The 27722-nt window shown below is 36.1% G+C and overlaps 2 long non-coding RNA genes across 6 annotated transcripts; one reads left to right on the top strand and one right to left on the bottom strand.

Moving 5' to 3' along the window:
- Positions 1-4012: 4012 nt before the first annotated feature.
- LOC136844474 (uncharacterized) lies at positions 4013-11361 on the top strand. The gene is made up of 3 exons (XR_010854895.1): positions 4013-4138; positions 8548-8672; positions 10717-11361. It is a non-coding gene; the product is annotated as an uncharacterized lncRNA (long non-coding RNA).
- Positions 11350-27611, bottom strand: LOC136844473 (uncharacterized). Of its 5 annotated transcripts, none has more exons than XR_010854894.1 (6): positions 27495-27605; positions 23385-23459; positions 22967-23128; positions 20021-20184; positions 11496-11587; positions 11350-11445 (listed from the first exon to the last, which is right to left on the bottom strand). It is a non-coding gene; the product is annotated as an uncharacterized lncRNA (long non-coding RNA). The 5 variants fall into 5 exon arrangements; XR_010854892.1 differs by having other exon boundaries at positions 11496-11640; XR_010854893.1 differs by having other exon boundaries at positions 11350-11587.
- Positions 27612-27722: the final 111 nt, after the last annotated feature.

A 27722-nucleotide genomic window follows, 5' to 3' on the forward strand; every position in this document is an offset into this window, starting at 1 on the left:
CAAGCGTCATTTGACTCAATATTGATAAGCAGTGGTCGTAAAGGAAGAGACTGTATATTGGTTGCGTCCCTTAAAAGGGGGCGATGTCAGACAAAAAACAACACGACAAAGTAGAATGTTCAAGAGTGAGTAAAAATAAAAAAAAAAGCTGCAAAGAAAGTAAAAATAATGAGATTCAGATGAAAATGACAAGTTAACAAACAAAACACAGGGGTATTCACCTAGAATTTGAGAAATAGAAATGTGGATTAACATACTTCGAAAAATACCGTAGCTTACACTTATATGATCGTAAATTCCTTATAGAATGTCGGAGAGTCTTTTTAACATAATCCCTCCTTGCCAAATAACTCCTTCGGGCTTTGAAAAATACCCGTCTTTTAAAGGTTTTTCTTTCCACAAAATCGTCCTCAAAGAAGCTCAGAACTTATTACAGAATCACTTTGACTTCGTGGAAGTGCCCCAGATTAGTAGCACTTTGTTTTTTGTAGAAATTCCCTAAGACATTTCTCTGTCAATGTCTCTGTTTTTCTCATTTATTTCATTCATTCTTGCAACACCAGCCAAGGTACAGTTTGGTTAATTTCCTTTAAAATTATTACTAGTTGTGTATTTTATCAGCAAAAAAAGAGAAAAACAAAGTAGAGAAGAAGAAATTTGGTTACTTTCCTTTATATTTATTACTATTTTCTTGCTGAATAGCAAGAAAAGCAAAAAAAAAAGTAAAGAAGAAGAAATCTGTAAAAGTTAAGATGTATAAAGAATGAAATTTAGAGCTAGAGCGTGCATCCAAATTATCCTTTGCTTGTGGTATTAATGTTTATCTCACCTTTCCTACCCTCCCTTGTTGTTCATAGCCTTCCCTTCCCAGTTATTTTCTTCTTATCTAGTCTTCTCCTCTCTTTTTCGTTTCTTATCAAACATTTCTTGTAGGCCTCTGTATCTTTTGTAAATCCTTCCTTGGTGCCTTTTCGTTTCTCGTTCTAAATTTTCTGTGTTTCTGTACTTTTAAATACCATTTGGCTATCTGGGAACAGATTTTAAGGCTGCATTCTGTGTGGGTTGCATTACCAGTTTCATAAGTAGAAGTATAACTGCATGCATTATGGTTGCCATGGAAATAGTAGCAAGGTAGTTTGTCGAACCTTTATTCAGTTGCAAACCAAATACAGTGGTGAAGACATCTGTCATCTCCGGTGACTCACAGTTGTCCTTCCTTAAAGAAGGGGCATTCTTCTTGGTTGAACTTCATTCCTTGCACACCACCCCCCCCCCCTCCGACAACTCTCTTCCCCCACCTTCTTTGGTTACCTCCACCTTGCCTGGGCTATATAAGGGCATCACGTTATCTGCCTTGTGACGTTTGTGCTTTAGAAAATCTCCAATAATCAGTTACTTATTTGGCTGGTTTTTCAGGGGTTCACGGAAGTCCACTGGAGTCTCTATGCCGGAGGTGTCCATCCATCATTAGTGATCTCTCTTGCAAATTGGGGTGAAAAATAATTGTATGGGCTTTATGGATGGTGTCTTATCACGTAGTTACTTTCTTAAAAGCCACATTAAAAAATAGCTTTTTGTTACTACAGCACCACCACACTCTTTTGTGGTTTCTGTTAAACGGGAGAGGTTTCTTTCAGTCTAATTAACATATAACAGGTGATTTCCATAAAAACGGATAGTGCAATTAAGAATCGTACTTCACTTTTCTGGGTTGGCACTAGCGGCGTTTTCTCGGAGTGTAATTAAACCAGGGAGAAGAAGAGTCGACGGGAAAAAATGAACTTGTTACCGGTAGGCTTCTACGTCTGGTTCTTGTGGGACCCGCACATTAATTTGTATCGTGCGCAGACAACTTTGAATCATAGCGTAAATAACTTTAAATCACACTTAGATAGCTTTAAATCATTTGTAGATAATTTTAAATCATACGTTGATAGCTTAAAATCATGCGTAGATAAATTTAAATCATGAGTAGATAGCTTTAAATTATACGTAAATAACTTTAAATCATATGTAGATAGCTTCAAATCATGCGTAGGCTACATAGTTTTAAGTCATACGTAAATAACTAACTTTAAATCATTCGCAGGTAGCTTTAAATCATGCGTAAATAACTAACTTTAAATCATACATAGATAATCTTTCAATCATACTTAGTTTTAAATCATGCGTAAATAACTTTAAATCAAACGTAGATAACATTAAATTACACGTAGATAGCTTTCATTCATGCGTAAACAACTTTAAATCATAGCAGACAACTTCAAATCACAGGGAGATAGCTTTAAACCATACGTAGATAACTTTCAATCACACGTAGCTGGTCGTTGCGTTGACGCTATCCGTTGGCTGCATTGCACAAGTCAAGCCTCTTAAATCCTTTCCCACATGCCAGTGTCCACAGCGTGATGAGTCATAGCGTATTTTGAACGTTATTCTACCTTTAATAGACAGTCAGTAGGATTCGAATAACACATACCCGTTATTAGTCATCCAGCTCTCTTTAGTGCATTTTACAAGTTTCTAAGTTCTATATTTAGTAAATTATAATAAACTGAATTGCGATTGTTCACTCTGTTCATGATACAAAGAAGCATAACCCCCCGCCCTCTCTCTCTCTCTCTCTCTCTCTCTCTCTCTCTCTCTCTCTCTCTCTCTCTCATAAGTGTAAAAGTTAGCAATCCTAGGATGATTTCCAGTATGACGGTGGTCTAAATAGCTCTCGAACACACACAGCATATATATATATATATATATATATATATATATATATATATATATATATATATATATATATATATATATATATATATATATATACATTTCTGACTTACACTGGGATCGGACCCCTGTCTCTCAAATAAAACCATGGGGGAATGGGGGAATGAGTGAAACACAGTTCAGAGCATCGGAGTTCTTCATCAAATTATCAATGATGATTTTAGCTCAAAAAAGCTAAAAGCTCCTCTGCGGGCGTTTTTAAACGACATACAGTACTAATAATTCATGTTGCTCTAAGACTCAATAGTAATTCATATGACATCAGAATGCATAACACTTTAATCGTCTCTTATTTCTATACGAGGGAATTGTTTAATGCATTAATTGCCATAACTTTAGGTAGGCCTATAGCATACGTTTATGAAAATGTTACCTGTTGCTTATTTTGCCTCACTGTGTAAACAACAGGTGATTTCTGGATTCTTCACTATAGTATAACATTAGCGAGTGACGAAGGCAGGAGATTTGTAAGCAATTCACATAGTTTAGTTATATTGGCAATGTAAAACATTTAAAGTCTGTGCAAAGAACAAGTTCATTTATTGAAAAAAAATATAAGGAGAATATCGCGTGATAGTAGCAACTGTTATCTGGTACTAGTAGTCACCTTGGTCGAGAAGTGTTTGTTTGTGTGTGTGTGTGTGTGTGTGTGTGTGTGTGTGTGTGTGTGTGTGTGTGTGTGTGTGTGCTTTTCGATATGTAATAACATTTTTCGATTAGTGATTTTACAACCCAAAATATTAGCAAAGTTATTATCCTTTATTATGTAGTACCCCATAGAAATTTCTAGCTCAATTTTCTATAAATTCAACGGACAGCTAGAAAATGGAAATTTACTTAGATTTTTTTTTTTTTTTTTTGGAAGCGATTGTATTCTCGCCTCACTAAACTCCTCAGTTTTCTGCAGTTCTATGTACAAATAAATTTGTCTTCTAACAAGGAACAATTCATATGACAGCGAAAATACTCTGTCATCAATCTATAAACAACAGTTGCAATTAATATCGCTGTATATTGGGAAGGGAGACTAATGCGCATAAGAGAAAGAGGAAATAAAATGAAATGCAACAAGGTTTATAAAATAAACAAGGTTTTATAACTAAATTACATCGATTAATTAAAAAAAAATACAAGAATATTTCCAGAAATTTCGTAGTTCTCACTTGCAGTTCATATGACTGTCGCTAGGTTCTGATTGTGGTGCTTCGTTGTCCTTGGATCTTGGGGGTACTAAAAATCTGTAGCAACAGACAATTCGTGTTCATTTGCTAGTTGGAAGTGACCGAGTATTTAGGTACCCGCAAAGACTGTAGTTATTTTAGAAGATTTATTACTCTTACGTGGATTTGAATTATTAGTAAGTGGCATTCCTTTTTATTTTTTTCAGATTATTTTAATGTTAGATTAACGCAAAAGGTAGCAGTTCGTAGTATTTAAGGCTGAAAAGTTTCCTTTAGCCTTAAAATCCGGTGAGGAGGCATGTACCATCAACTAGGCTAGCGCAATCCCTTTTCTATTACCGTGTTGCTTATTGTGGGGGCTCGTGTTTAATAGGCAAGATTCCATTATTTATTCGAGACGTGGATTGGTTTAAAATATTTCCACCTGAAAAATTTAATTCAAGACTAGGCCAGCCTAGGTTAGGATACTGTATAATTTGAACCAAAGTATAGTATGTTAGACCATCACCTGTAACAAAGTTACCATGAATATCCTGAGGATACCATGCCATTTGCTAGCTTGTCATGTTCATGGAGTGGCCAGAACTGCCTAATATGGCCGTTTAAGTGTTCCACTAAGATACGAAAAAAAAAATTGTAAACATACTGAAATACAGATGAAATAGTAGATCTACCGGTAATTTTAGCGGCTGTCCGCGGTCAGCTAGCCTATGGCAATTGACGTTTTCCTATGTTATTTTACCTGCTGAACAAGAATTTAAAATATTTTGTCGGTCGGCTGTAACTAAAATGTAATTGATCCTTGAAAACTGCACGCCTGTACTAGTGGGTCGCACATAGCTCAAGGTTAAATTACAGTTTAGCAGCAGCCGACTGGCAAAATATTACCTTAAACTCTTGTAAAGCAAGTAAAATAAAATATTACTTTAAACTCTTGTAAAGCAAGTAAAATAACATAGAAAAACGTCAATTGCCCTAGTCTAGCTCCACTGCGCACTATTCGAAGCTTTCGTAAACGGGAAACAGAACATTACCATTTCTGCTTTCAACTTGGGTGGCCTCTATAGGTCGCCGTAGCAGAACGGCGTTGCGCGTCTTATCTGCATTTTAAAGATTCCTGCAAGCTCGTATGTTCTGGCAAGAGGTAATTACTTTAAATTCTTGTTCAGCAAGTAAAATAACATAGGAAAACGTCAATTGCCAGTCTCTCGCAGTTCTCTCTAAGCGCAGAAAACTGGCAACTGCTGATTGGTGAACCAAAAGCTAGCACATGCATGTTAAGGCTTAGAATCATGAGTACTAGTAATGAATGAAAAGTGCCTTTGGAACGGCTCCCACTATCCATTTATTCGCCCTTCTTTTTACACTTGTTTTTCGTGTTCCAAATGACATACATAACAGGAAAAACAACAGTAAGGTACCGAAACCTTTTCCCAAGTTATTTACCCCACCAAAAAACCTAAATTCCTAACAGGTCTCCCTTACTGTTAGCTATTCTCGGAAGAGTTTTACCACACCAGTTCTAAGATAATTTACAGCTAAATTACAGCTGAGCGACAAAATATTACTTTAAATTCTTGTTCAGCAGGTAAAGTTTTATAGAAAAACGTCAACTGCCATAGCCTAACTCACCACGGACAGCCGGCTTAAATCTACCCTGCCAAAGAAACTGACCTCTCTTTATCCCCAAAGTACATGTATTTATCTTTAAATGCCTTTGCCTCCAACTTATGAATTTTTGCAGCCAGTCGGGTAGGATGCAGTGGCTTAGGCTTAGTTGGGTTAGGAGGTATTCCTGTTAGTGCTACTAGCTTAATTTATGGATATAATTAGGGGCAGTGGGCCCAGATAGTTTATCTTGTCAAAGATGTTGTCCATAGATTAGTTTAAGATGTATTTTTGTAATTGTAACTGGTAGTCACAACTGAAAATTAGATGAGATACATAACCCCAATTTTTAGATTATGAAGTTTTTAAGATACATTTGGGGTTCACGCATTGTCAAGTTAGCTTTGATGTATAGTAATTTAAAGGTATTTCTAAGTAATAGATACACGGCAGGTATTTAGCGAGAAATGGCAGTTTCTTATAGTATTTTGGTTGCTTATTTACAATTTAACGTTATTTTTGGGGGGTCGGCTGTAATTAACCCCTGAAGTCCATCCAACAAGGGGTTCCATACACGATCTTCACAAGACGGAGAATGGCTGTCTGTTTCGAACGGCTCATATCCCGTCCGGCAAGTGAAATACCGAGGAAACTGTTTTTTTCTACACTTTTAGGGCCTCTGACACTAGCGGTGCATTTGTTTGTTGTCGGCCAAATGGAATGTCCTTTCGCCGTGTTTAGTACTGGCCCCGGGGGTGGGAGGGTTGTTGCGGGTGGGGAGGTACCCATACGTTAACAAGTTATTACACTTGCCGGACGGGCTATGAACCGTTCGAAACAGACGTAGCCGTGCTCTGACTTGTGAAGATCGCGTATGGAAACCCCTTGTTGGATGGACTTCAGGGGCTAATTACAGGTTAATTACAGCCGACGCCCCAAAAATAACGTTAAATTGTAAACAAGCAACCAAAATACTATAAACTGCCATTTCTCGCTAAATACCCGCCGTGTATCTATTACTTGGATCTACCAATTTAAATTAAAAGGGAAATCACAAGCACTTAATTACCCCATTTTTAAACTTTTTTTTTTTTTTTAGAAATGTGCTTAATTGAAAAATATTTAAGGTTACATAGGACCACCGTCCGGCAACCTCTGATACCACTTGAAGGCTGGAGACCAGCTTTTATTTGTTGCAGTAGCAGTCAGATCCATTGTAACAAGTACCGAAATGTTTTTTGTTGTCCTGGAAAAATTCATTCGCAATTAGTAATGTTAATTTTGGGAGAAAGAGTTCCAGAGACCTGTTTGAAAAAATGTAAAAGTGCAGTGCTGACGTCAACATTGTTGTATTTGGGTTGGTAAATGTAAAGGAGACGGCCGCATGGAGATATCGTTAATTAACATTTTTTTATCTAAGCAATATAGATAAGGGTGTATATGTTGCAGTATATGTGATGTAATAAGAGAAATCTACCGAGACGGTAAGAAATTTACCGTCTTTTGTGTATATTTTTACGTATATCACCAAGTGGCTAATACTAAACATGGCAGAAACTCCATGGGACCCAGTGTTTAGTACCAGCTCCTCGGGGATGAAAGTAAAAATATAGACAGAAGGTTTATAAGTAACATTTACCTGTAGATTAGGTAGATTTTTTTAATTTTGCATAAGTATTTTTTTCAGTTTATCGATAGGGTTGAGGATGGTATTGATTCCGGAAATTTTCATTGGTCAATCCAGTTGGCCCAAAGCTTTGTATCACATTCTTCAGTTGTGATTATGGCATTAGGAATATACTGATTTATTGGGTGGCAGTTGCTGTAAAACAATACAGAAAGTAGTAGATACCAGAAAGTAGCATTAATTATGGTTGAAATACCCATATTTTCTGAAATAAAGTATTGTTTCAGCTGGAGCCAGACAGTAGATAGAGCTGAATTGTGATGCTGATTAGCAGAACCAGAGCATATTAAAATTCCATACTATTTGGTGTTTTCTGAAGTTATGTGAGGGACAAACTTTGCCACAGATTCATATTGGCTTTGGGTAGTCATTATCCTTATACCAGTCTAGGAATTATTCAGAGAATTATCTCCTCTATACAGGAATGTATGTCGTAAGATTGACTTTTATTTCCTCAATCTCTAGTTATTGGTAAATATGACTTAAAGAATTCCAGAACACGGTGAAAGGCAATTAGACGTTTAGCAACACCTCAGTGTAGCAGATAATATCCCTGAGTTAACAAACAACAAAACTGGCTCATCTGTATGTGAAACTGTCGCTGTGCAATAAATACGTAACAAAAAAATGTTTCTCAAATACCAAAATGTTCAGTATCAGTATTAAGTAACGATACTGTATGTTTGCGACATGTCTACCTCGTTTGCCGTGGCGTGTACCGATAATCATGACGCCAACTGTACTTATGTCAAAGAAAAGGTGCTGGTATAGTGACTTTATTTAGCAAAGATATATGTTGGAGGAATATTTACTTGAATTAAAGTATGCTTTTTGAGACATTATATAACCTTAAGGAGACCTAATGGTTCAAGTACTGAAGTAAAACATTTGTTCCTGTCACGCTTCATTCAGTTTTTTTCTTTTTTTTTAATCATCGGAGATACAATTCATCTCTGATAATCCTTTTAAATCTGCTCCCCGCTCCCACCCCATGTTCCTCTTTCAGTTAGGTTATGGAGAATTGTCTTACCTCCTTAATAAGTGCTGGTTTAGGCTTGGAGTTTCAGAGTCTGTTGTGGATAGAGAATGCCTCTCCTCACATCTTCGATACGAGGAGTCGTTAATAATTTACTGCTCATTCACTTGAATTCCTATAGTTCATTGCATTTCAAACTAGTTTACTTTTTTACACTGAAGAAGATGAACTGTTGTAAAAGGGTTGTGTATGCTAAAGGTCAGCTTGTTACAATTAAAATAACTAGGATATTTACCAATGCATTTTGTTTTCAGAGTGGAATGTGAAAATACTTCGAGCCAAGCGTGTTACGAGAGAAGTCTGTGAACATGGATTAACGTTAGCTCTTATACCAAGTGACCCCCAAAGGATTACCCTACAGATTTCTGCTACTGAAGAAGTAAGTATAAATTTGTTTTCTCGAAGTTTTAAACGAGTGGGCAGGATAAGGCTCTAACCCTCAAAATCTTATAAGTCCAAAGTTTTGCGGATACAAATGTTCAAAGAGTAAGAGTATATACCGTACACAGGTCCAGAACGCCAGCGTAGCGAAAAAAAATGCTTGAAATTGGTTAGGGCTGCAAAAAAATTAAGTGTAAGACCTTAACTTTTAAGGCAATGATCGTGTGTGAGTCATTGCAACGGACTTGTAGAGAGTTGAGAAATTAATAGATACTGTACATAGATGTACTGGCTTAACATTGTGAAAATGAACGATATACCAGTTAAATATTTAAAGAAATTACAAACTGCATTGAACAAACTGCTGCTTCGCCTGTGTTTCAACTTGAAGTGAAACCAAGATGATTTATTAACTTGATATGCTGCTATCCAGTACTCAGTTATTTATACAGTGATGAATAAATTTAATGAGCAAGTTCATAGTAGGTTTAATACTGTTCTCCCGAATCTATTACTTCAAAAAATGCGGTTTTGAGAAGCATACGCTAAGCATTGACAACTCTTGTATTCGCTCATTTTCGATCGTAATTAGAATGCTTGAGATACTTCGGATGGAGGGAGATAATCCACTGCTGCTAATTCCTATTATTGTTGAAAATAAGCCTTAGCATAGCAGATGTTTGTATCTTATGGACTGTGACTTAAAGAAGAGAGATTATTCGTAGCTTTGAAGCAAAATGAAACTTAACTGGCACATTGGTATATTTTAGTTGCTATGCTGTAATTGTGAATTTTAGTTGCTATGCTGTAATCTTGGGCAGTAAAGTGTGAATAATGAAAGACAACAGACTTGGCGGTAAAAACCATTGCAATAAAGCAGCTGTCGTTGAGAACAATTTACAGTGAGTATTGTGTGAATGTATTACTTTGCTTATCAGATTGTTTATCTGGGGCTCTTAGTGAAATGTTTCATTGTTTAAGAGTAGGAGCATTCAAGCAATGTTAAGCCTGTTGTATGGAAGTGTTACTTTGCCTATCATATTGCATCTTGGGTTTGAAGTAAATTGTTTCAATATTTAAGAGTAGGACCATTCAAGCACTGATTAGTTTGTTGTATGGAAGCGTTACTTTGCTTATGTTGCATCTTAGGGTAAAGTAAATTTTTTCCAATGTTTAAATGCATCTTAGGTTTGAAGTAAATTGTCTCAGTATTTAAGAGTAGGACCATTCAAGCACTGATTAGTTTGTTGTATGGAAGCGTTACTTTGCTTATGTTGCATCTTAGGGTAAAGTAAATTTTTTCCAATGTTTAAATGCATCTTGGGTTTGAAGTAAATAGTTTCAATATTTAAGAGTAGGACCATTCAAGCACTGATTAGTTTGTTGTATGGAAGCGTTACTTTGCTTATGTTGCATCTTAGGGTAAAGTAAATTTTTTCCAATGTTTAATAAAATGCATCTTGGGTTTGAAGTAAATTGTCTCAATATTTAAGAGTAGGACCATTCAAGCACTGATAGTTTGTTGTATGGAAGCGTTACTTTGCTTATGTTGCATCTTAGGGTAAAGTAAATATTTTCCAATGTTTAAATGCATCTTGGGTTTAAAGTAAATTGTTTCAATATTTAAGAGTAGGACCATTCAAGTACTGATTAGTTTGTTGTATGGAACCGTTACTTTGCTTATGTTGCATCTTAGGGTAAAGTAAATTTTTTCAATGTTTGAGTTGGAGCATTCAAGCACTGATTAGTCTGTTGCATAAAAGTGCTAATTGTTTCAATGTCTAAGAGTAGGAGAGGAGCATTCAAGCTATGATAAGACTCTAGTATGAAAGTGTTGCTTTGCTTATATTGCAACCTTATGATCATTCAAGCAATGATGCGTCTTTTCATGAAAGTGTTACTATGCTAATGATGTTGCATCTTCTGATGGATAGTTAACTGAAGTTAAGCTCGAGTATTTCAACACTGAAGTGTTCCATATTTTAAAAACAGATCAAATGACTGTTGTTAAATGTTCCTAATTACGGTTTTCCTTATTTCAGGTTCATGAAAATACGTTTAGCCCCAGGAAACTAAAGCGTTTTGAGTTTGAAAATTGCTGTGGCCAGATTCATTCAGCAAAATATGCAAGAATGGAAGCTTTAATGCTGTTTTCGCCGCTTTCGAAAAGACCCACGCATCTACGTCTACAGCTACGTTGAAGTTTCCCATATCTCTTGCCCATGTTTCGTGCCTGCCTGTTTTCCAAGCTTGTCTTTCGTCTCATTTCCGGCTCTTTCACACATACAAAGTCTCCTTTACCGCATGTCCACAGTTTCAGCTTCTCTGCTGTATGGCGATGAGCTTGAGAGGAGGAATGTGGGCAAGTTGTAAAGACGACTTCATCAGGTGCCTAGCTAGGAATGTGACAGTACTTAAGTTTGGGAAACAGGCAATTTGAAACGTAAGAGATAGGGGAGGCTTATTTATGGAGGGAAAGAGATTAAGCCGAAGAGACTGATGACGAGGTGGTTTCCTTGTTAGAGGCCGTTCCCCGCATCTCTGAAAGTTCGAAGTAAAAACGTAAAATTTCTGATATTTTGTATGCGTTTCATCAGTTACGTGATCAGTATTTGTTTTTGTTACTTTTAACATACAGATTTGACAGTTTGTAAATGGGTATGGAATAAACTACATTTTGGATTTCATACGATGTATTGCTTACAAGCCCCCATCAACGTAATCTATACTGCTGCTGTTCGTTTCTGCTTGGCATTTATCTTGCAAAGAACCTCTCCAATGCTTGCATTCGTTTCTGCTTGGCATTTATCTTGCAAAGAACCTCTCCAATGCTTGCACGACTTAAATTTTTTTACCAGCTGAAGGGTCTTCAACAATAACTGCTTCAGCCGTCTAACTTGGTTTCACACCGACCTTCAGGGACAAAATTTAACTGCTTCAGCCGTCTAACTTGGTTTCACACCGACCTTCAGGGACAAAATTTAAAAGTTAAAGCAACAGGTTGAAATGGTAAAAACCCTTGACTATCTTTGGAGGACGGGTGTGCCTTTGTATTCAAAAGCTCTGATAGAGGACAGTGTCTCGTTGAAACCAAGCACAAATATAGAACCACCCATGAAATAAAAGTTCGCTTTTTTCTTCAAGTCAGTATGCTCTGAAAAGTAGAGTATCACAGACAAGATGAAATAGCCTTGTGTAAGACTGCGTCCACACGATCGAGCTTTGTTCGACGAACTTGTCCGGTGTGACGTCAGGAGCGGGCAGAGTTCTGACTTTCCCCGCTGTTTCTCCGCTTCAGACGTCACATCGGACAAAGTTCGTCGAACAAAGCTCGATCGTGTGGAGGCAGTCTTACACAAGGCTTATTCCATCTTGTCTGTGATACTCTATCAGAGCTACTTTAAACTTAAGAAAACATGGACAATCTAAAATAGGAGGTATGTCGGCGATACCTTATTTTTAACAAGTGTTAGTGCCAAAAATTTTTAGCTTTAAAATTATTTTGGTTTAACCTGGGAGATGAAAACGGGAAAAAGGCCACATTTGGATCGGTTGGAAACGGTAACTTATGACGACAGAAATGGAAACCTACGTTCTCTGGACTTTCTTCAAACTTGTACATTCATTTATTATACATGAAAGACTAATATTACCTTTAGACCTTTATCGAACTCGAACTGACATACTTTGGGGATGCAGAGATTCGAAAGGAATGCAATTTTAGAATCCGTAATCTAAAATTATGAACTCTGACTAGCGAAACTGTTTTGTGACGGTTGTATATTAATTTCTGCTTAGCTCAACGAAACTGTTGTCTACCAGAGCTTTAGAAGACAGGCATAAGTCCAAGGGTCTTTTTACCACTGGGAAAGCCACCTTAGTCCTCCAAAAGAGGATACTGACACGGGTTTTGTAGGTTTTAAATAATGCCGATTTAGTATGCTTTGTACAGCTGGGTTTGAAACCTTGAAGATTATTAGACTTTACATAGACAAAAACTCAGTCCTAGTTTCAATATGGATAATTCTGTCTTACGCAAGAAAATTACCTACTTTTACATTACTTTATCAAATAAAGATGAAAACTTAAAGCCTAATTTTGACACTTGAAGGACTATGCCCCACACCACGTACAATAGACTACATAAAATAAAATGTTGCGATTTCTTTTAGTACTGCAGTTCCTCCCCCCGACTAAGACTATTTTATCTGCCTCTTTTCAAGCTACAATCAATTGTTGCACAAGTTATATAACTAAGTCCCACTAACCAAACTAACGCAAAATATGTTTGCCCAGACGTCGGCAAAGGCACATCGTAGACATTGTCAAAATATACTTCTAAAGAATACAACGCAAGTTTAACCCAAACAACACGAGTCAAAACTTAACATTATCACTTCAGAAATCCTAAGCTTTACGAATTTCCAGCATTTTACGCACTATATTTACCTTTTATTTTTTACAGTCAGTGGTCTGATAGGACATTCAGCATACCTACATCATTAACTAGAACCTTACGCAGTATCGATTGAATTAAATCCCTGCATGACGCGGTATATCAAAACACGGCAACTATAACTCGTTTGTGCAATCTATTGTGTAAGTTTTCAAAAGTTAACCGAACAAATTCTTCAGGTTAAATCCCTAGTACCTTTCAAAGCTTAATATTTAAATGACGCATTACTGTGCCATTACCTTCAATATTACTCAAGTCATTGTTAACTTCAAAACACTTTCCATTTGGCTTTTAAAGTATAATACAAATTATCTATAAGATTTTAACAGTAAAAAAGGCAATTTAGCATTACAAATTTATTAGATTTTAGGTTATAAAAGTTATCCTTCGATCTCGACAATACATGCAATGCAATCTATTGTACGCTTAAAAGTCCTCCTAGGCCTCTGTAGGCTCATGGGGCAGGCGCTGATCTCCTGTTTCTTAGGCCGACAGCCAGTTGGGGGGACAGGTCCCAATGCCTATGACACGTGGCCAGTGTGTCGCTAGGCCCACTGTTTAACTTCCCTGTCCGAGGGCTGGTACCTGTTCTCCTACTGAACCTCTCGGGTTTTTTCGGACCGTTAGGTTGACGGGCTGCCGGAATTTCCAGTGGCGGAATCCGAGCCATCAGAGAGCGGAGGGATCTGAACCCCGGCCCTCTCGACTGTACAGATAGCTACTTAAAAAAAAATTACTGTACATCAACTCATTCATTTTCAATGAACATTCAAACAGGAAAAGTTATGTTCAGTAAACTGACGTTTCTCATCAGGATATCTGAAACACTCGACTTATTGAATTCATGATTCAATTTTATTGAATTCACGATTCTTAAAATTGAATTCACGATTCTTAAAATCCCCAATTTTCATTTCACGTGTCCCTTATTTCAAGACTCCTAAAATCAGTTTTTTTTTTTTTTTTTTTACAACACTTTAAACTCTGGCAGGTACAACCGCCATGACTGCAACGGGTAGGTCGAAATTATAAATATTACAAGACACGTTTGGAAAAATTCTAATAGGCAAATGCTAATTGCCTCTTTCACATATCAATAAATGCCTTAAAAATCGTTACCGACATTCTAAACCGTGCTCACTGAATACTTCACATCACAATCCAAGTTGACTCAAGCTCTAAAATAGCTCCATTTTTCTTAGGACATTCCCACACTAAGTACTCTGCTTATACACTCATTCTCATAGAACAACTACTTACTATGCGACTATCTACAGTATACATACAAATCGTCAGCTCAAACTTGAAAAGCTCTCGATTCTTCAACAAACTGGCTTCCCCAGAAAATGCATAGTTTGGGCAAACTGTTTAGACCTAATGACTGGCTAAAAGTAACGAACGCACGCCCGGTAGTCATATACATGTATTCAAACATACACCTTTGCATATGTTGCAGAAAGCTAATGTCAAGTTGCTGATTTCAGTTACTATAGCGCCATCAAGCTACCTATATTTGATAAAGGTCTGTTTACTTATAGTGCTGCATATACTATTACGAAAATATCTGCGAAGATTTAGGATACTTCATCTTTTGACATACCAGTTCTCTCTTAAAACTTTAACAGCTAATATCCCAGTTCCTACGACATTCCCATTACTCAGTTATTTCAATTCAGAATATTCATTGGTAACGGGTCCCTTCCTTACGTAGAATTTTGATTTCTTGAACATAACATTCTTATGGTCCTTTTGGCTTTTTTTCAAAATGGGTCATTGAGGAAATGCATCACTTCTCTGAATGGTGCCTTCTTGTCATAATTAGCACCTTACACTTCATCTGGTTTAGAAATTGGTGGTTCCCAGTTTCACTTAAATTCCTTTTACATGTCCTTTTGATCAAATGGGGATATATTTTTTCGTGTATTAATCAATTACAATAAAAACCTTAGATTTGGTCTCGTTAAACACCGCCGTTTTGTCTATACAGATAGCGATGCTATCTGTGTATTTTGTTTGCAAATAGTTCTAAAAATACTGTTTTAATAAATCAAGTTTTGGTTTGTAGGTCAAATCCAAACGATAGTATTTCTCTCTGACGAGAGGAGAGAAATGCTCTCTTGGATCCGACTTTATTAAACCAAAACCTGATCATAGTGAATTATTTATACCTATTTGCATACATGATGGGCAAAATAAGCTACGTTATCTTTACAGACAAAAATTCAGTGTTTAACGCTATCAAAAATATGTTTTATGGAAACTGGAGTACAAGAAAATAATTTATCGGTTTGATCAAAAGACACGAAAACACTTTAGGATTTAGGAAAAAACTACAAACGAATTTTCTAAACCAGATCAAGGGAAAAGTGTAGCTTATGAAAACATGATTTTTAGAGAAAAGGGTACACGTCCTCAATGACCCCAGCGCATTTTCAGAAACCCGAGAGAACCCTTATAATAGCACGCTTCTAAATTAGTCTGATTTGTTTTCGCACTGGGGTACAGTTCTCCTCTTCTTACCACGGTCTAAAGAATTCTTTAGACCTTGCTTCTTTCTTAGTTTTGATGGGCAACTCGTGAATTCTAACTTGGAATGATCCAGAATACGAACTGACCAGCAACAAACATTCCTGTATCCGCACAGTTTAAAATTTTATTCTCAAAATAATCAACCGCTTAACCATACAGGTTCCTAAACACTCAGCTTGCTCACACTAGTCACTGCACAGGGCATTCTATAAACTCCTAGTTTCAGCTTTTCAAACAAAACATTATATATTATATATATATATATATATATATATATATATATATATATATATATATATATATATATATATATATTATATATATATATATATATACGTTAAATAATTATATATATATACTGTATATATATACATATATCATACAGATTGCTATTTGACAAGATTTCTTCATTATGCTGCCACTCCTACGGGAATAAGCACTCTAAAGATCCCGTATGCTAACAGACATACTCCTAAACAATTTCTACTATATATGCTTAAAACATTCACGTTCCAAACAACTCCCTGATATTTTCATTCTAGGTACATTACTCAACCTGTAAAAGCCTTGAGAATAAGCCAAATACGATTTTTACTCGATTCCTTCAAGAAAATAAAAATCCCCCACGAAGCTTCATAATATTTAACAATACTGTCCATCCTTACAACAGAACAGAATTTACGTGCTATTAGTGTTCTAATCTGTAAATACCTATTCTACAAAACACTGACTGAACAAAAGCTTGAGCTGCTTCTGACATTTCATTTCATAGAAAACTGTACCTACAAAAAACCTGATTTTAAATCTGGTATTGCAAACAGGAAAAGGCTCAAGGCCTGCACTAATGATCATGAATTTCAAAAAAAAAAAAAAAAACATTCCAAGCTGCTAAGCCTTCCTGCCATTTGTGTACCTACTGAACAGCGTTAAGACCTATCGAAGTCGGACATCTAAGGCAAACCCCAAGAGCTTCACAATTAAGGATTTACTTTGTAAGTTTAAGCTTCTCGGCAGCCAGGAGTAACTAATGAAGTCCTAGTCAGTTTTTGAATAATGACCGGATAGGCAAATTAAGCATTTGGTTACCCAACGTTTTACGCTCACATTTTTTAAAACTAATATTTCATTCAATTTCATAAGTTCTCCACTATCCATTTAGATAAAGCTTTCAAATATGCTAAAGTGGAGTGGTATTACACTGCAACTGCATTCAAAGTTAAAGTACTTGTACTTGCAATGGTATTTTGAGTTTTCATAACTGGGTACAACGGAGTACACTTGCCAGTAATCCTATCTAAAGGTATTTTGATTGGCTAACCCTGAATTCTAACTATGAAATATCCAGAATATACAACCAACAAACATTCCTGTATTCTTATGTAGGCTTTTTTTTTCAGAAAACTAACCAATCTCTTCTTCGTACAAGTTCCTGAACCAATTACACTTTACTTGCTCTGGCAGAGCATCATACAACCTCCCTAGCTGGTTTTCCCTAACAAAATAATGTATTTATCCTCATGCTGTCATTCCTACGATATGAAGCATTCCAGCGATTCCTCATGCTGATGTTCATGCCCCTGGACTAATTTCAAACTATGTAAAACATTCACACACCAAACAATCTAATAGTTTCATTTTAGGTACATTACTCGACCTCTAATAGTCTTGAGAAACTAAATACGACATTCATCAGCTTTTACTCATACCAGTTCCTTCAGGGTATTAAAACCCCCATCAAAGCTCCATAATCTTACCGAACATTCATGTCCATCCCAACAAGAATCTGTAAATAACAAACTACAAAAAAAAAAAAAAAATTGAGCATCTGTTGAAAATTTATTTAAAAGTAAATTGTGAACCCACACAAATATTTCGAAATACAACATTGAAGAGGGTAGAAACCTCAGTAACTGCATTGCTCAAATTATGACTTTCACAAAAGAAAATATTTTTTAACTTGCTAAGACTTCCCTCCTATTTGTGTACCTACTGAACATCTTTAAGATTCCTAAATGATTTTGAAGTCAAGACAGTTAAGGCTTTTAGAAATAAGTTTCTCGATAGCCAGTTAGTGTTAAACTAATCAAGTCCTGGTCACTTTGTAAATGACCAGCTGCTTAAATTATCATTCGCCTACCTAACCTTCTATGCTCAAGTTTAAAAATTAAAAACTTTTCATTCAAATCAATTTTCCACTACTATAAAACTTTCAAATAAGACCAAATTTTTCAAGTTAAGCTACAGGGAAAAATAAGGTGGTATATTATAAGTAACTGTTCAAAGTAAAATCCTTTCAATATTCTGTTCTTTCGTACCGGGGTACAGTTGCCAGTAATCCTTATTTCAATGTTTGATGGACCATCCTTGAATTCTAACCTCAAGATACAAAACACCAATAGACCACCAACATCATTCTCGTATTCTCCCGTAATTCAAAATTTTATCAGAAAAATTATCAATCTCCTAACCATTCAGATTCCTGAACTTAAATTCTACTTAGCTTGCTCAAACAGATCACTGTACAGAGCATCCTACAAGGCCCTGGTTTCAGCTTTACAAAAATAGCGTATCTTAGATTCCATACAAATTGTTATTCAGCAGTATTGATCCTTATGCTGCCTTTCACACAAGATTAAGCAATCTAATGAGTCCTCGTATTAGTGGACATGTTCTAAAATTCAACCATGCTTATCTCCAAGTTCCATACAATTTCCTAACTTTTTCATTCTCCTGTACATTACCAGACCATTGAAAGCCTTAACAGCAAGATTTCACTCATACCAATTCTTAAAAGTAAAAATCTCCCACACAGCACCTTTCACATACATCCCAACCACGAGACAGAATTTAGTCCATTAGCTCAATAACCAGTAAATTAATACTTGAAATAAACGATAAAAAACTGATTAAACAAAACTTTGATTTCTTTACATTTCTTATGCTAGTAAACTGAACATACATAATCCTGCTTTTAAATACATCATTGGTAACTGAAACCTTAAGAACCAAATTGCTCAAACTAAAAAAAAAATGGAATTTTAAATCAAGACATTCTGCTATTTATGTACTTACTGAATAGCATTAAATTGTATTTTTAAGCCAGATTAAGAATGGTCCTTTTAGGCCAGATTCAGGTATGTACTGTATTTTTAAGCCAGACATCTTCGGAAAACCCAAAGCCCTCACAATTAAAGATTCACTTTACAAATAAAAGCTTCTCGTTGGCCAGGGAATGTCAACCAAATTAAGTCCTGGTCAGTTTCCAAATAATGAGGTTTTAAATTCAGTTTTTGCGTACCTAACCTTCTACGACTACAATATTCAGATGCTGCAAAAACAATCTAACCTAACACCAGTTAGACTTCGAAAACTATTCTAAACACAAAATGGAGATTCTTTCGATAAAGAATAAAATGTCTTGACTCAAATCTTGCTGTATTCAACATTTTAAGTTGGTAACTTCCTATGAACTTGACCAATACACGCAATTCGGGGAATGCCCTTAGTGAAGCAGTTTCCTTATAAATTTCTCTTGAAAATGGGATGGGGAAACTCCAACGTTTAAAGTAACCATTGTGTCTAATCTTTTTTCCCTTTTTCCTTATGTCTAATAAACTAGACATCCATCATGCATACCTTCAATGGTGACATTTGTCTTATGAAATGTGTTCTCGCGTTTTATCTCAAAACACTCAAATCTTCATAACCACCTAGACAATTTATTCGAAACAGATTATGTGACATGGAATTTAAGATATCTAAATGACCTAGTGATATTCTGTCCTCCTGTATTTCCAGATCACTAATGTGTAAGCTACAAAACAGCAACCCTGCCAATCAGGTTCGGCGGGCTGCTCTATAACAAGAGCGCGTGCCAGCATAAGGCTGGCATAATCTAAAACGAACAAGCGAATATACTGAAAGTTCTGTAACTTTAGATCGAAGGATAACTTGTTTTCCTATTGCCAGGTGTTTCAACCATTTCCTTTTCTTTTAAAACAAACTTGGCAAGATTTTTAAAAACTTACTTTCGACAATCGATGCTCTAGTATATCATTGATAGGTTAAACTGGGAATTCACACATTGTTTTAAAATATGAAATGAACGCCCAAAAGTTAGCTCTAGAAAATGAAAATCTAACCAGACCACCTAATTTTAAACATTTCAAGATCCATAGAAAACTAAGTCTCCCACAATTTGTTATACATCGAGTAAACCAAGAATTGAAACTTAATCTTATTTGCTATCATGCATGATCAGGGCACAGTCCACTTCCAATATTATGTAATCATGAAAAAATGTATAAGCCAATCTAACTAAACTTATTTATGAATGGTAACCTTAGTAAACCACGGCTTACTGTGTAATCAATAACTTTCTACGTAACACAGAGGGAGAGCACAACGAAGGTCGAGGTTTCTTCCCATTTCTTGAGTAATCAGACATTCTTAACTTGCAAATAGGCAGGTTTACCACACTGTAACTGGTGACTGCAAACATTCGTGTTCTCGCTTTCCTCCAGTCCTGCAACAGAAATTAACATTAACTTTCTTGAACAATATGGGAGAAGTTATGTACTTCATTTTAGAATCAACTGTGACAAATATCACGAAATTAAACTAGTTAAGCTTGAACACTGCTCAGATGTAAAACTGATTAAATTCTCATCTAACCTTCCAGAAATTGTATTTAAAAACTCAATCAGGATATCCAGCACTTGGTCAAACTTTCAATATTACTAGACATTAAGGTTACTAGAAGACTTCGGGTGAACTGTTCAAAGTAATGAACTGCACAATACCATAGTACAAAAGATTTTCACATTCACAATTTATAACTAATCTAATGCATCAGTTTCAGAAAATTTAATCATTAGGACTGATTTTCTCTGGACACTGAAAGGCTGTTGGAAATCCAGTATATCAGCGTTTAAGATTACAACTTTCGTATAGAAAAGTTATTAGTATTCTTTAATATGCCATTTCCCAATTTAGTGATAAGTAACAGTAAGATCACAAAATTAGTGAATCCACAGAGGATAACTTAACTTACTGTTGAAAACCATGTAACTTTGAACTTAGGATAGTCATTCAAAAAGCAGGAATGACATTCTAGGAATCAATCTTCCTATTATACATTTCAATAATGAAGCAGACAACTTGCAAGCACATGAAAAATCGAAATTGGTATACAGCACGAACCAAAAATCGCGGGTATATACCTAACCATCCTAGTCAGATTTAATGTAATTTTTGTTTCTTTAAAACTTTGTAATACACACAGAAAAATACTGGAATGACAGTTCAGGTAAACGAAACAAATCTAGGAGACGAAATATAAAAGTGACTAGTGTTAAGGCTCATTTCTAGCTTCAAGAAGAACGCAGAGTACCATGAGAGCAAATCAAGTGTTCACGATGGAAAAAGGCTAAATAGCTATACTGAACATTCCAACAAAAACTTAAGATCTCCTAATGTCAATCCTCTTTGATAACACGAAATGGCCAAGTCACTGGTGTAAAGTATTCTCTCTTTCAGAAGTTGGGTTTTTTTTCTTTTAGAAAACTTTAATAAAAACTCGTAGCTTTTAAATCAGATCACATTTTCCGTTGTTACATCCCGCTAACCGTGCAGGCACCTTTAACAGAGTAAAAATTTCCTCCCTTTTATCATAACCATCATTTGAAAGTATTTAAAATTCTTGCCAGAAAAAAAAATCTTAAAGAACTCGAATGATTTTTTCTAGCATAAATGTCATGTTAATCTCTGATCAGTCTTCGTGTCAAGTATCAATTTATCTTTCAGAAAAACTCTGGAATTAATAATTTTACTGATGTTTCTACATTGTGTTTTGCTACACAGTTAGCACAAAATTTACAATTTACGTTCATCCTAAAACATGCATGAAATACAGACTCTTTCAAAAAAATCTAAAAACACTATTACTAGGAAACCAATCCAGGTGGCTATTACCATTTTAAATAAAAGAGAGTTGAATTTTGCAAGAAAAGAATGCCATCAGATTCCTTTCCTCTAAGGTACACGACAATCTGAATTGACTTATCTGAAGTTTAAGATTTTACACCTACAGCTTTAGACTCTAATGCTGCTCCTGAACACTGATAAATGTGCAATATACTTCAATCTACAAGCAGGAACAACTATTTAAATTCAACAAACTGGGTGAAGCAAAGCTTTCTCCACAGGATTAAGTTACATATATGCACCGTAGTTTCATGCAAGACCCATGAGGATTATATTTTTAATACGTTAAAATAAGTCATTAGCCACAATTGATATCAAGGTAATTCTAATGTTACGATGACATTATAGGCAGAAACCACTGTCGTGGATAACTTGTGTTATGAATTTCAATAGACTTCACGTAAATATTGCCCATCTAAGATGCTAATCCTCGACACAAATGAATGTACTTTCGATGACGCGTTTGGTAAGGTGAACTTACAAAGACTTTCAACTATATACAGAATTAATAATATAGCATGCACCATGGTTTTCCATACCTTACGTCACTATATTGCATAAGTCTGGCAAAAAATTTCACTGTAAATCTTAAGATTTCTTCACGACATTCAGCTAAAGTATAAATGTATTTTTAATTGCAGAGACTACGTAAAACCTTTTTAACCGATATAGTTTTAAACAGCCTTTTGATGCACAGCACGTCACTTTGATAAAGGAGGCACAAACTTTCGAGATGGCACAACCTGCATATCGATCGAGTGCTGACATTAAGCATCGCGTGGGTACTGGAGCTCATGGGGTATTTTTTGCATTTTTAAAAATGTTCAAGAGTTTCGTTTTAATTGCTTTTAAAACTAATTAAGGCAAAATCAAAACAATTAAGAGCAGTACCACTTAAGATGCAGTTCATTGCGCTCTATTACAAATGGTGACAGTCTTTGAGGATATTTTGGATCTTTTCTAGATAGTGACCACCAAGCGTTTTCGGGGGTCGTTATCTAGTACTAATATTCCTGTGGGGTCATCATGATATTTACAGTCGTTTATGTTTCTACGGTAAACCCCAACGGACTTGTACTAAACACGCCACAAAGGATACATACCGGATTAAAACCCTTGGGGGTCACTATCTCGTAAAGGTCCGATATTGACAACTATTCATTCTAAACCACAGCAGTGTAAAGGCTAGATCGAGTTTACAATACCTTCCCAATTCTGCCAGAAAACCACAGATGTTCGCTCTTTGTACATAATTTAGAAATACCAATTGCAACGTTTCAAAAATTACTAAAGGCCGGTGTTGATTTCCTTCAGTTACCTACCCTTTAGAAAGAGAAAATCTGATGCCTGATTATCTTGGAAAATTCAGGCCTCTCGTAAATCTATCTGGGCGAACAACTCTCCAGGGCTTTTTTTATCTTATAACTGAAGAACACTGGAAGTGAGCTGAAGCTTCTTGTTACTGCTAGCAGTCAACCTAAATGCTGAAAATTACCATGAAAATTATTACCTGTGAACTTGTGGTTCATAAACTTTAGATTTTTGTTTTCAGACTTGCCGGGTTACGTTCCATTACGATTTTCCTTTGACTTTTTTAAACAGCTTTTGATATTAACTGTTCAACAATGCACTGCAGTTATTATATTAACAACAAACTAGTCACAAACTATCAACAACCGAAAATTTAGAAAAGATATGACAGCTAATCAAGACTAATATTGGCTACAAAAGGGTACTTACATTATCCTCAAATCATTTCAAACGTTAACTTCGTTGTGGTTGTCGCCAACTTATGAAGACTTCTGGCTGCAGCTTCTGAAATGAAAATATTTATATGAAAGTCATTTTTTATAATCAAACTTCGCTTAAATCTTGCTTGTAAGAATATTTCTTAATTGTGGTACCAACAAGAAGACCAAAGAATATAATCACCAAAATATGCAATTCAGCTGTTAATGACTCCCAAAGGGTTAACTAAACAAGGTGAGCAGCAAGGAGTTCAAGCAGGGCTTTAGGTTTTCCGTCTCTGCCTTTTAGAAAAACTTGAAATGCCAGCTGCAGGAATTTCCAAATTTCAAATTTGCTCAAAAATAACTGCCTGGAATGACCTAGAATGTCTAAACTCCACTACATTCTGCTGCACTCAAACGCCACCTATTTACCACTAAGCAAGGTTGTTATACCCTACTCCAACAAACCCGGTTCCAACAAATTCTGTAGCTTAAAACATTGCAGGAATTTCTTGAAAGCAGCTATTCAGCCATCAAGTCCGCTATATTTTTTTTTACTTTATTAGTTCTAACCCTTGACCACTGAGCACCAATATTAAAATTCCCAGTTTTCTGCATCGCTGCTTGAACGAAATTTTGAAAACCCCAAATCGTCTTAATTGCGGTAACAGAAGTTCCATTTGGCAAAGTAAAATAAAAACAAGCTTCATAAAACCCATCAAGGGCACCAATAAGCCTAGTTTTAATTTACGAAGTATCCTTTGCCAGCAAATGGTACAATATCTGCTCTAAATTTTAAGCAATAAACCGAACTTACGTCTAAATAGATACTGGCACGAAATTCAGGCTTATAATAATATCCACAACCAACATTGTGAACAAGATTAACATAGAGTTGCTCTCCAGGATTATAACAGTGTGAAGTCATAATATGGTCACTTTTTATCAACTGCTACTGATCAGTATCTTTAGCATAGTACCTAGATCCTCTTAAAACTATTGTGTTTAATTAAACTGGGGGAACTGGAAGCAGCAATGAATATTATACCACTGGCAAACTTGTAATATTCATCCGAAATGGCATCAAAAGTAGAAGTGCATTTGTTCGGTACACAGTACAATAACATTCTCGTGCGGAATCAAACTTTATTAACTTGCAAAACCTGAGTAGGGGGCCAAATTATATAAGCACCAAGATATGGAATTTAGCTTTTAATGATTCCCCCGAGAGATTAAGAGTTAACGTAAGCCAATATCTTGAGAAAGGCTTCTGGCAGAACGTCTCTGCCCTTTATGAAAACCTAAAAAAAAAGTAATTACACTGAAGGACAAAATGTGCAACCAAATACACCAATGAAAGTCTTTCGTCAGTAACGGAATCTGCCTGAGCACCTGCGACCATCAAGGCATGCCTGGCAATAAAGCTATTCTCAAAGTCAACAGAAAAACTGCAATAAACGACCTCTCAATTCTCCGATCAGGAAAGCTAGTTACCTGCAGCTTGACGTCTATCTACTTCGCAACATTAAGGTTCATCTTTATTCGTCTATGGTAACCTCAGTTGAATTAGCTCACTGCTAATGACAGTTTCTTATTAGATCCCTCAAGGTACATAAAAAAAAATTTTAAATGATACCCACTACCCCTCTCAGCATGGATCGGAAGAAATTCCAGTACGGAAACGCACCCCAACCCCTGGAGATAATAAGCTATTTATTTATACTAAGCTATTTATACTAATGAATAGTCACCAAGACTTTTCCCCCATCACAAATTCACTAATTTTTTTAGTTTTAGTTGGTTAACTGCTGTCAATTTCATAACACAGAATATTGTTCAATTTCTCATTTGTATAAATGTTGAAGGACGAAAAACTGGGATCATCCGAAAATAGGGGTAAAATTGGTAAACCACCGAATATCTAAAGTAATTTTCGTCTGTGAGAAGTCCAGAGGTCCATATCAGGCCTTGAATCCTCTTCAATGGCCCGTGCTGGCACAAAGCCAGCTAATCTAAAGCAACCAACACCACTACCACCGCACCTTTCTTGGGTACTCCTTATGTTTCATAAGATGAATAGTTTATACCTTCCAAATATTTAAGGGCTTCAACAGTTCCAATTAATATTTTACTCGCGAATCACAATCACGAGCCGGGCTAAGATTAACCGATACCTGGTTCCATATTTCCTTCAGATCACTGATAACAGAGCACAGCAGTCTCCGTAGACAATTGCCTTTAAGCTAAAGTAGATGAACTACTGAATTACGGATTGGAAAATCCCAGTGTCATTTCATCGTAAATGATGCATTTTACCCAAGGACAACGATGAAGATACCAGCACTTAAACAGGGAACACAAGAGACAAACGTGCAGAAAAAAAGCTGTAAAGGTAATTTTTATTGATAAGGTAAAAAGTAAAACTAAAAACCTATCATAAAACTGATGTAAGTACTAAACACAAAGTTCTACAGAATTATTAAAACAAATTACTAAAAAAATATTTTCAATAGGCCACTAAAACAAATGTACCCCCAGCTAAGAAATGCCCAGACTTGGGTCTTTATGTTTTACTAATTTATTACTGACGCTCAGTGTTTGAGCACGTGTAAATCAGTGGGTACTGAATCCAATGGATAGCCAATTTCATTCTTGAACTTCAAAGGCTGCCTATTAGAAGCGTGATTATTATATAAAAAATTTGAAGTGCACCCCGACAATGGCGTGCATCAAAATCTTGCATAGAAGACCTACCGAAATATAAGCTACATTTGAAAAAAAAACATATGAGCAAGGACAACAAGGCTACTGGAGCAGAGATGCGGCAAAGAACTTTGAGATAATTATCAAGCCCCTTAACCACAGATTCCGTGCATTAAAACAATTACCGAGAGTGATATACAAGCTTGTTCCAACCATTTAATATATCTGAATAAGGTGAAAATGGGGATTCCAAATGCTCACGGAAACTGAATACTTGCTCAGCAAACCATTAACACCTAACTCGACCATTGAAGCCTGGAGTTTCTAATAAGCACTGAAATAACCGATAACCTTGTCAACTTAGACAACTACGTCAAACATGCAGCTTCATTATCAAGGAAAATTTTTCTGCTGAGTCAATTATCCTCCGGAACCACAAACAGCCATGGCTTAAGAAAACTTAACTGATGGGAATGGCCCTGTAGCACTGAAAATTGTCCATTCCCCTTTGATAATTGGCCATGGACTACCACCTTGAACTAAAGTTTTCACTTAAAAAAACTTACGAGGTAAGAATTTTCAAATCTGACTGCTCATGAAAGCAATTGACAGTAATATTAACGAGTACGCTATGCCTCAAAACCAGCCGCCATAGCACTAGAAAATGCAACATTTTAGTGAGGTCGCTAAAATTACCAGCACCGATTCAAGCGCGTCTGCCATGACCTTGCATCAAACCTTGCAATAATAAGAGTATACGTAATTTCTCATATCAAATGTAATTACACTGAAGGCTGATAAAGTATTAAAGTTTACCTTTAAGAATGAATGGCCTTAAACAGTCTGCCGGTTTTAAAGTTTCCATAAACGAACTAACTAAAGTAGACACGGTGCAGTGACCTATCTGTTACCTGGATCTCTGGACCCTGTCTGTTCCTAACCCTTAGTGCTCAAGTCACCACCTTACGTTCGTTATACCAGCTATACTGGTCGTTCAGTAAAACCTCTCGTTCCTAGGGTAAACTAACGAGAACAGGCCTTGTCCTCGAATGCAGACAACGGAAATTACGACATAAAAGAAAAACCCATCCCCCCACAATATGCGAAACACTGTTAATCAACAGGACAACGCGGCAGCAACTGGGGTTACACAACATCCCTTTCTCGACTTTGTACAAAATCAAATTATTTGTTTTTGCCATTGACCGAACACTTAGCAACGGATTGGCCATTAATCCTACCACTAATATTTACGTTCATCACCGAAACCATGGAAAAATTACCTTGACCGCATACCGTTGTCAAAATTATAATGTCGAAGCTATTACCACCATTAGCAATTCATATATAAACTCAATATCCCACGTTTCCGGAATAAAGATTTTTACCTTAAAAACAAATTAACACCAATTCTTACCTGGTAATCTCACTAACCTAACGCTTCCGGAATCCGGACGGCAAATGACCTAGGCGAGAAAACGGGTGCTCTGAAAACGTGAATTAATTTCTCTCAGCCAATCAGGAGCTTCCACCTAGTGGCTGAAGAGCTTTGTGAAAATCTTCCATCGGCTGGGGAGATATTTTCCAGCGTTTGCGGAAGCAAATCTCTAACTGAATGATACTAATAAACAGAAGTAATAAAACT

This window comes from Macrobrachium rosenbergii, chromosome 12 (genome assembly GCF_040412425.1).
Source record: "Macrobrachium rosenbergii isolate ZJJX-2024 chromosome 12, ASM4041242v1, whole genome shotgun sequence".
Classification (NCBI taxonomy): domain Eukaryota; kingdom Metazoa; phylum Arthropoda; class Malacostraca; order Decapoda; family Palaemonidae; genus Macrobrachium; species Macrobrachium rosenbergii.